The 11,170-nt window shown below is 41.1% G+C and overlaps 1 protein-coding gene across 1 annotated transcript in view; it reads right to left on the minus strand.

The window, feature by feature from the left end:
* The window catches only part of Agps (alkyldihydroxyacetonephosphate synthase), a 111,064-nt gene that overhangs the window by 80,110 nt on the left and 19,784 nt on the right, over positions 1-11,170 (minus strand). The window lies entirely within an intron of this gene.

An 11,170-nucleotide genomic window follows, 5' to 3' on the forward strand; every position in this document is an offset into this window, starting at 1 on the left:
GTGCATGCACATATATCGTATTCACATGTGCATATATTGATTGTTTACTTCAGCATAAAAAAAAAGGATGCTCCATCTGTATAATTTCACATAATTACATTTTCCTTCCTTTCTTTCCTTTTTTTTACTGTTGCAGTGGGTTGAGTACAATATGTACAAATAAAATATGTCACTTTCGCACTACTCCATCACTTAGGAACAGCAAATCAGCAATCAGGATGACAGATATATTTATTTTCTTATTAATTTTTAAAAAATTGTAGTCAGTATGAGACAGCTCACACTAAGCTTGCTTGGTTTTTAACAAGCTCTTGGTCAACAACGACATATGTTTGGGACTCGGAAATAAACTGTGCAGTGCGTCTGTCTCAGCATGCTTTGGAATGACAAGCCAAACCTTCATCTTATGCAAGTGTGGAAACTGACAGCTTATGCAACCACACACCCATAACACGTCTACAAACCTGTCATTCTTATGCACTAGAGGTTGAAGTGTGATGTGAAAATATATGTCACTTTCATCACTCATTGATTCATGCGTGACATCTCTTCTTGTACTAATCAAGACGTGGCTAAACGATACCATCTCCTATAAAATTTTTCTTTTCACATCTGCATGCAACACTTTTTGTTGTGAATGATGCAACTGCATAGAAGGTGGCATGCTCATAGCTTTAAAAAAATTAATTCTTGCAGTTCCAACTGGCATTGATTCATTCCTAGAGCACATTTTCATTTCACTTCAATGCTCAAGCAGAATGTTCTCATAAGTGCATACTACTGCCCTCCGGATGTAAATTGTGCATTTTCAAGCGAGTTTCAAAACATTCTAAATGAAGTGCATATGCTATTTTGGCATTCTACTGTGATCATTTATGGCAATTTTAATTTCTCCATTATTAACTGGACAACAGAATCTGTCACAGCTGCTCATGCTCAATGGCATATTTTCCTTCATTCCTGTCTACACTTCATGTTACCTCAACTCATTACTCTCCCAACCTGTTCATCATGTACACTGGCCAATATTCTAGATCTCATCAGAGGTAGGAAAAAATTAACATTCAAATATGCAAAGCCATCAAAACTACCCTGGGCCTACCATCTACGGCTTTGACTACGAGACTTCTCAAGACGGGCATACACAACACCTGGCAAGAATTAGCCGAAGCTCATAAAGCCAGTCAGTTAGAATGACTTAAGCTCATGCCCACCGGGAGATCAGTGCTGCAACGGCTGAGCTACAGTGAAACCTTTATAGGCCACCACGGACCGAAAAGAAAGAATTCCTCTAAACATCTGCAAATCCCTGTGCATAGCACCAATTGTACCACAAGGAAAGAAGACAAGCCCAAGTGGATGCCCTACGGCAAAGACACAGGCAAGGTCCGGATGCCAGATACACCGACACAGTCAAATACCCGCAAAGAAATGCTAACGCCCTGAACGTCACAGATTCTAAGGGCAGAGAGCTAGCGTCTGCCACAGTCCGTGCACAAAACTCTGAGACTGCAGAAGAGACGGCAATCGCCCTAGCAACTACCACGTGCAGACGCAGCTGTAGTTTTTTCCGATTCTGAAGCAGCTGTCAGGAACTATGCTAAGGGTCTAGTGTCGACAGAAGCACTAAAGATATTGAAGCACGACAGCGCTTCGATCCGCTACACCTGCGTGACCTGGGTTCCTGGGCATGACGGGCTGGAGGGGAACGAATCAGCACACGCCGTGGCCCGAGGCCACACCTGCCGGGCCAACCCTTCCTACTCTCAAGATGCCAGTCTGCATCGGCAGGGGCAGAGACCGTACCCATCACCTACTCAGCGATCCTTCAATATCACAGGCTGGAACGCAGGGTGCACCCACCACCTCACCCAAAGCTCACCGAAGAAGAAAGTACCACACTCAGAAGACTACAGAGTAACACTTACACCCACGGAATACTCATGCACAGACTATACCAAATGCTACAAGGAAATACTCATGCACAGACTATGCCCAATGCTACAAGGATACCACTGCCCAATGTGCAGCTTACCATACACCTTGGCGCACCTGATCCTCGAGTGTCCATGGCATCTAGATACAGACGCATCGCCTTCACCAAAAGAATATAACGCCAGACAAGAAAGCGAAGACCTCATTGAAACGTGAGAGGCCAAGCTCGTCTCCGAGGGCCTGGAGCAACAATGACACCTCGTCGCCAGGGCCAAGGAGGCAGCGAAGGCCAGAGGGTTCCTGGAATGAGGAGACCTCCCACCTAGAGTAGAACTGGGGCTTAACCCGGGATACTGTTTCAAAAATAAATGTTTATTCCTCCTCCTCCTCATCTCGACCAGCGATCCTCTAATCTGTTCCAGCATTACTCACCTGGACGGGCTGTCTGATCATGCAGTTATAGTAGGTCTGCTTAACTTCTCTTTAACAAAAAAGAAAACACTACTAAACACATTAGGTGCTACAATAGGGCCAACATTACTCGGCATAATCGTTAATTAGCCACCTTTGCAGACACAGTCGAGCTATTGAAGAGAACTAGGTTATGTTTAGAGCCACCTTTGCAAATCTTATCAAAATGTTCGTCCTTTTTCTCAGCATTAGATGCAACAAAACATTCAATAAACGCCTGCAGCACGTCATAAATAAAATGAAGTGCTCTATAGAATGGCAAATAAAAAAAATCCTAGACATGGCAAAGATACATATTATGTGACAAAGAATGCCAGATGCTACTAAAATCCACAAGTCAACAGGTTTACAGCTATGATTTATTATGAATAACAGTGATTATGGCACGTAATAAACCCCTATTCACAGCCTGACATAATCCTAATTCTGGTGGTGATGTAGTTCCTGAGTTATAGTGTGTGCAGTTACTAAATGACATGTTTTGTTGAGCGTCCAAATGTGAAGACATCACTGCATGCCCTGACTTCCCCATGCAATCTGACATGTCTGAAATTGTTATTAGTGGGTCAGGCATTTTTACCTTACTAAACAGATTAAAAACTTCATCTACAACAGGTCACAGCAAATTTAATAACAAGCTACTCAAGAATGTGTCCCAGCTAATGTCGCAACATACCCCCTGGGTTCATTCTTAAGACTGGTGAGTGGCTAAAGTCATCCCATTCTACAAATCCAGCGAGTGTTTATCACCCCTTAACTACCAATGAATATCATTAACCAGTACAATTCGCAAACTTATGGAACACATTATTAATTCACAAGTCATCGACTATTTCGAAGATCCCAATTTAACATTCAACTACCAGCACAGGTTTTCATTTACATTACGACTTAGCATGAAACCACCACATTTACTCCATCTTTGCAGCAGCTCACCACTCTCTTGGCATCATCAAATTAAACCTAAAGCATGCTTTTGTCAACATACATAAACTTGCTTACACTACACTAATCCACACAAAGCTCGAATACGCATCGCTAATATAGCACTCTGGCAGGTAAACATTGTTGACGAGATTGCATTTGTTCAAAACTGGGCTGCTCACCTTCATATTTTCCGACTATTCATCTTACACTTCCGTGTCATCATTAAAAGCACGTACTGATTTACAAGCACTATCCCTTCGCCACAAATCAGTGCGTCTTTGCCTGCTTGACAAACTTTATAATCGTACTTCTCTTCACAATGATTTCTTTCAGTCACCACCTGTCGTATTTTCATGCCGGCATCACCACCTCATATTCAAGCGTACACCATCTCGCACGTTACAATATGCATGCTCCTTTATACCCTGCACCATCACTGAAGGGAACTGTTTTCCCTCTGATATTGCCACAGAATCTGACATTAAAATTTTACGACGTGCTACGCACTGTTAATTAGTTGCCTTTTTTATTACATTCTTGTTTAGTTGTTTTTGTGAGTTACTAATAAATACCTGTATTAATACCGTAGTTTATGTGTGCATGCATATTTTCAACATTTGATTTTGCTGTGTGCATAACTTTTGTTTTGCAATTCTTATGATTTCTTACATTCTGTTTCTTAATACCTAAACAATGTTAGCATACCTTTGTTCTGTACTTTGTCCTATTATTTGTTGTAACTATTTCTTTGTAATCTCAATTATGTTTGTACTCCCCCTGCCCCTGTTATGTGATGGGCGCAACTGATGCCTTTAAGGGCACCGTTGAGCGCTGCAACACTGCTACTTTGATGTAGCAGTGTTGTGAGGCATTTTGCTACCCTAGGTAAAGTCAAACTACTGCACTCCTCTCCACTCTAGCACCAAATTTAGGTGCACCATGTGAAGAATTTTAAGACACATTGTAAGGCATTATAGTAACTATTATGGGAAGAAAGTTGGTACACAGGTTTCCAGGCATCACTTCATTGTTCTTTCAAAAGTCAGTCATCCATAGTGCATTTGAAATTGGATATTTTACGGAATCCAACATTGTCCTTTGCCATTGGTGAAATGTAAATGTTAAAGTGGGGTGAGGAACGACTAGATGTGATGTGCCCATCTAGAGCTGCCAAATCTAAGTGGCCACTTGTTTTGCCTACAGCACAATATACCTCTGCTTGGTTGTGTTGCTGGTCAGAAATATACATACAAAATAACAGAAGGTGCTGCTGTGCCAATATATTCACAAAAGTCTTACATGATTATACAGGTGCCATCCATTAGCATCAAAACGTGGCTTGCACAACAAGCACAGTATCTTCAGCGGAAATTGTAGTGTTATATCTTGCATACAGAAATGCAGAAAAGTGTAAACAAGGTGCACTGTGCTAAAATTTGTCTTGTGAATTCCTACTGTGCCAACTGTGCAGATTGATGACATATAGTTTGATCTGGGAGCTAGCCCAATGCACATGTACACAAAGGAAAATGATTCACCTCTTAAATATGTGAAATGACGCCCAGATAGGCACAGTAAATTTTCAACTTTGTATGCTTCAGTGTTATGCTAGAAGAAAACGTTTTTTTAGTGTGTTGCTGATTCACAATTATATACCAACTATGCATATAGGAGAATAATCTGCAATCTTTTAGGCTGCGTGTTAAAATACCATGTATACAAACCCAGGGAAAACATGGGGAAGGCGGGAAATGGAAATTCAAGACGATGAGCAAACCGAGAACAAGATGAAAGCAGGAGCCAACGTTTCAACAAGTGGACTTGTCTTCTTCAAGGCGACATATGCTTTCCTCGCCACAGTTACAGATATTAAGAATCAATTTGGTTGATGCCCAGCCTGATACTCCATGATTATACTGATAGATATGCATACAATTGTTTATCCTTTTTCTGTGGATTGCATTTCACCTACTAACAATTGAAAGATATCAGTCAACGTGAGATGCAAATAGTGTTGTACTTTGCGGAAGGTATGTATATATATATATATATATATATATATATATATATATATATAGCACCAGCAGTTATGTTACGACCTTTGACGAGTCACGTGACACGCTTGACACACCATGCTCGCCGCTGGGTTGTTGTGCTTTGAGTGCCACATGTTTTTCTGAGCACAGGTTTGACCGATAAAGATTTAATGCTGTGAAGTGATGTTTCCAGTGCCTTATTCTACACTGTCACGACAACACAACAATGCTCTGAAGTATATATTTATTGATTTGACAGCAAGAATTCCATAGACATTTTCTGTAGCATGAAGGAAGGAGATGCAGATATGGTAGCAGATCTGAATTATTATTATTATTATTATTATTATTATTATATACATATTATTACTGTATTAATCATTAATATACATCATTGTACTGTGTGGTAGTACAATATATAGTATACCGCTCAACACAGTCAGTGCTCAAAGTTAGCCAGGGCTCGAGAGAGTTCGGCCTCTCTTCCATTTTCTAAGCAGGGGTTCGGCCCCATCTTTGCAGGTCAACTGTAGCACTGCGGCACCCATTCGACAAGCACTGTAGGTGATTTTATTGCCAATAGTGCCTTGTGAGGGGAAATTCCAACTCTCCATTTTTTTGAATAATGACTTAAATAAACAACAAATCGGTTTACTACCTCTGTCCAAGCGGCGTGATTATGAATGCCTTAAATTGTTGCATAATTCAAATAACACCCCACACTACTCATTAAAGAACAACTATCTGTCTCCTGATAATTTGAAACCTACTAGGAATAGCCACAAACTTAACCTTGCACCATTTCAACTGCATACTAACCTGTTTACGTATAGCTTTCCTCATACAATTGAAAAATGGAACTTACTCCCAGGTGAAACTAGGTAAATTAGAAAAATCTTTGTATTTACTTGATTCATGCTGCGTTTATTATACTGATTGTATCTTTTATATTGAAGTTATCATGTTTTTTAAGGCATTGAAGTTGATTTGTGGAGAAAAATATTTTGTTATATGCAATGTACAAACCCACTCCTGCGATAGCCCAATTGGACTACAGTATGTGAAAATAAAAATAAATAAATAAATAAGTGATTAATCAGTTGATAGGGCATGAGCAAAGACAGAGCAACAGCTATTGTCCTACTTCTGCATGCATTTCCCCAAGGCATTGCACATGACAGTCACCACCCTTAATTGCTCGACTAATTAAGATTCTTGGCACAGCTAGCATACTGTTTCATGAGTCAGTTGAGTGTGAACCTACCTGTTCGTGAATTATTGAAGGTTCACCTTGGTTTCTTAGTTTACAAATTAATTTTAATTCGTTTATTTTTGCATTACGAGTACAGTGCTATATACCATGCATGTACTGTACTTTGTATACACTTTTGCAGTAAGCAGGTGTGAAACCATGAAATATATTCTTGTAGTGCCCTGAGGTTCTAGGTCCTTTCGGCTCCCCTTATTACCACCGGTACCACTATAGCCGTTACCACCTGTGGTGCGGCCGGTATGTCGATCGATACCGCCGGAATGCTTTATTGAGCGATATATGTGTGAACGTGACACGCGCGGCTTGCCCGTAAATCCGTTTCACTTGCGCGTGGCGCGTCAACAGAAACACGCCGCTTTTCTTTCTTTCTTTTTCTGGTGGAAATGGGGCACAACATCGTATAAACGAAGCTTTGCACAACACGTTTACAAACGGACAAACACGAAATAACAACCACTCTGACTCATCATTAACATGTCTAATTGACCAACGATTTGGCGGCTGTCCATTGTATTTGTTAGGTTGTTAATTATGCTGTTTCTCACTGGTCAACCAAGCGAGACTGTACTAGTAATCATGCAAGCCGTTCGTTTTCTTGCATCTCGTGACTTGCTCGTCCGGCTCCTTTTGCCGACGAGAAGCAGCCTATTTCTCGCTTTATCCCCAGCAGCAATACTCTACAAAACGAAATATTGTCCCTCCATTTAAACCCCATTCAACCAGGTTTAATGTCCTCGACATTGAGCCACAATATGTAAGGAATATCGTTTAAAGGCCGCAGGCCAGCTGACAATGGACATAAATCGGAGGGGCCGAGGGGCCAAAGAAACTAAACTAAAACATTGTTTGCCGTGAGTATTTTCTAAACAGCATGTGCCTTATATCTTAAATAAATAAATATAAAATAATCTAGACGGACATATGTTAGAACTTTGTTTCGTTTTGTCCATATTCAAACTCTTCTAGGTGGCGCCCCAACAGCTCATCGAAATGCACGCAGCGCGAATTCGAATCCACAGCGAGATTTGAGCGCGGGAAGCTGTTATGTGCCAGTATGCTGGGGTAGGCTTGACAACTCAAAATTTTCTATTTGTACTTACGAAGCAGCAGTATTTGACAGAAAAGAATAATACTTTGATGCTCTTCTCACGCCTACAAGCGAGGGCGGCGTGATTAACAACACAGCGTAATGCGCAACGGTGAACGCCAACGAACTGCGTGCCGCCACCAACCTGGACGAAGCATTTTGGTAAGCTCGTATTTTATTTCTTGTTTGCAAAGTTTGTCGCAGGCAAACAATTTCTTTATTTCTAGAAGGATCGCATTTGACTTCGCTATCGTGAGTCTCACGCCGTGAACAACGGCTTCTGCGATATCCAGAACGTATTGATGTGCTCAGTGCGCATGCATGATGTAAGACGATAGAATAAGCAGAACTGTGTAACCTCTTTATCGTACAAGGGGGAGAAGGCGCGAAGATATGTCAGTTGAATAAAAAGAACACATCTCGTTTGTACGCGTCCTTTTGTTTTAGTTACTGTATATTTTGGTAATGTATCGTCATATGGGTTTACCAGCCATGGCCGGACTTGGTGCTCTCGTTCTCGCGTGCAAATGTCCCAGTTGGCTGAGGTGGCACTGTGAACAGCGCCAGACAGGGCGCGATTCACCCGGTTCTTGAGCCCCTGGCCAAAAACTTATTTCTGGTATAGGAAAAATTTTCACAGCTGTGCACTGTACCCACCGTGGTTGCTTAGGGGTTATGGTGTTGGGCTGCTAAGCACGAGGTCGTGGGATCGATTCCCGGCCACGGCGGCCGCATTTTGATGGGGGCACTTGTACTTTGATTGCACGTGCACGTTAAAGAACCTCAGGTGGTCAAAATTATTTCGGAGTCCCCCCACTATGGCGTGCCTCATAATCAGATTGTAGTTTTGGCAAGTAAAACTCCATGATCTATTTTTTTACCTCCGCACTATGTGTTTTGAAATGTTCCCTTGTTTAAGCGTGTTGGTACAAGCCTTTACCGTAGTTTTAGCTTTAAGATTTGACCATATTCTCTCGGTGCGTAATGCCTTTATATACAACAACCGCGGATAGAAGTTGCGACTGTTTGAGATCGTAGCGCCTTTCCTCTAAGTTGTAGTGATTAGATGTCATTGGAAATGTGTAAGGTTGGAAATGCTTGTTTTCATCCTTCACATTCTAGAATACAAATTTATACTAGGGTAATTAAAACTTGCAAAATGCAGTGTGAAACTTCATACTAAACTTTATTTATTCAAAGAAAATAAACAATATTTTCAATGTCCCTTTATAATAGCATCATTGTGCACTGTGGAGGTGAACTGGTTCGAAGGCACAAACTGACTGAATGGATTCTTGTCTTGCTTTAGCATAACTCAGTTTGAGTATGGAAGAAAAAGTACAGGTGACAGGATGAGCACTAACTTCTAACTGGTCTTATTCCACGACCCTACTGCACATTATATGCGCCGCTCATAGCACACATGAGAAAAACAACTGAAACAACAACCTTACAAGAAGCAGACGGCTGCAGTTCACTGAAAACGTGCCGACCAACTTAGAAAGTAAAGTTCCTTGCCTGATAAAGATAAGGAGGGTGTACTCACGCACACCCTAACGTATTTGGCAATGGCATTAGCCTGATCAGTAATCTCGTGCATCAGTTGAATGTTACTGCATCCTATGATGACACATTCTTTAAAAAAACTAGTTTGCATCCACAAGTCTTGCAATGCATGGCAAGGGGCCTACTTCGTTAACTTTTATGAAGGTTGTAACTATGCTCGCCCAAGCAATCGTTGATACTGCATCAGAACGGCAAGTTGGGCCAGTTGGTTGGGATTCATACTAAGGTTTGTTACAGCGCAACCTAAGACAAGGACAACAGAAGGTACAAAACAGCGCCGTGTCGTCATTTTGTACCTTCTGTTGTCCTTGTCTTAGGTTGCGCTGTAACGAACCTTATTATGAATCATTGATACCCCTTCCCGTCTGTCTAATGTAGACGCCCTTGCACAACAAGGGAAACTTGTATACCATAGCTCAAGTGCAATTAACATGCCCGTTCATGTCCTTTTTTCAACCAGTGTGTCAAAACAGATATAAAATACTCGCAAACATGCAATGACCGCTACGTCACTTCACATTTATTCTGCGATATTCTGCTATCTCAACTGCAGGTTGCCAAGAATGAAAAATTACCTGAGTGCACTACTCGAATGGTGTTCACTGTATCTGATGAGTGTCTTGATTTACCTAATCGATGAGATGTCAGTGAAAAGCTTTGTATGATGGTTACAAATGGCCGGTAACAGCATTTAAGACAGCCTAGGATTTGTGAAGGCACGAGAATGAAAGCCCGTGAAATAAATAAAAGGTGAAAATAAACTGCCCTTACCATGACAATGCTTCTGCGCACTATTGCATCAATCTTTACAAAAACTTTGTCAAATAGGGGCACTGGGAAAGAGCAGCTGCAGTTTTTTCTCGACATGTCAGCAGTTTTTGGCGTGCAAGTACAGTCCCTACCAAATGCTAAGTAGCGCGATCTTGGTAACAGTTCGCTTTGCGAACCTTTACAAGACTGCCCCAGGTTTGCACATTCATAATATATGCAGTGCACTGATGACACTGTTTCTGTCTGAGACCACTTATATTACTGATGCGGAGCGCATTGCCACGTGAATTTCTAAAGAAAAATTCGCTTGTTTGTTTGTTTTTTGTCGGAAAAAAAAAAAAGACCACACATGAACTAGGTCGTTGTAACGCTGTTATCGGTCATTTCTCGGCGTATTCCACAACCTTTGCATTGGCACCATATTCGATAAGTAAGGAAATAAACATTCATTACAAGTACATATTAATTGCTTGTTCACAATGGAAAAAAAAAACTTGAGTAGCACAAACATAAACCTATCAACATAGAGTGGGTGATGTTCACGGAAAGCACTCATTAATTTTTTTCTTGGCCACAGTTAGTTGTCACATCCAGTATGTAATTTAATGGTGGTTTCCGAGAAACCTGTACAGGTCTCCTTCGTAGCTTCATGCTAATGTAGGGTGGGTGAAAATTTTTCCTGTCATGAATTTTACTTGCCTTGCAGGCTTCCACAGAACTGATCTGCCATAATCAAATAGTGCTCTGTAAAGTAAAATAAGGAACACCTTTTCTTCATATACCTGTATTTCACTCATTGACCTTTACCAAGCTACTCATGTAAACATGTATTTACTGCTCGAAAACGGGCAATTCATGCTCCAGTGTGTCAAATTTGCCACCTCCCAGAGCTGCTCCAAAACTTCTTTGACTGCTTCCATCCCTGTATGAGTGGCCCATATAATGTTTAATGAAATTATCACTGGCATCCCAGAAACTTCAACATTTAACATCCGCCTGCCAAAGTGCCTACATCTCAACATTTTGGTTAGAACTGATCACTTTATTTGCTGCAGGACTGAAGCTGTCTTGATATCTACAATACATTGGACACTACATGCACTA

Source organism: Dermacentor andersoni, chromosome 8 (genome assembly GCF_023375885.2).
Source record: "Dermacentor andersoni chromosome 8, qqDerAnde1_hic_scaffold, whole genome shotgun sequence".
Classification (NCBI taxonomy): Eukaryota; Metazoa; Arthropoda; class Arachnida; order Ixodida; family Ixodidae; genus Dermacentor; species Dermacentor andersoni.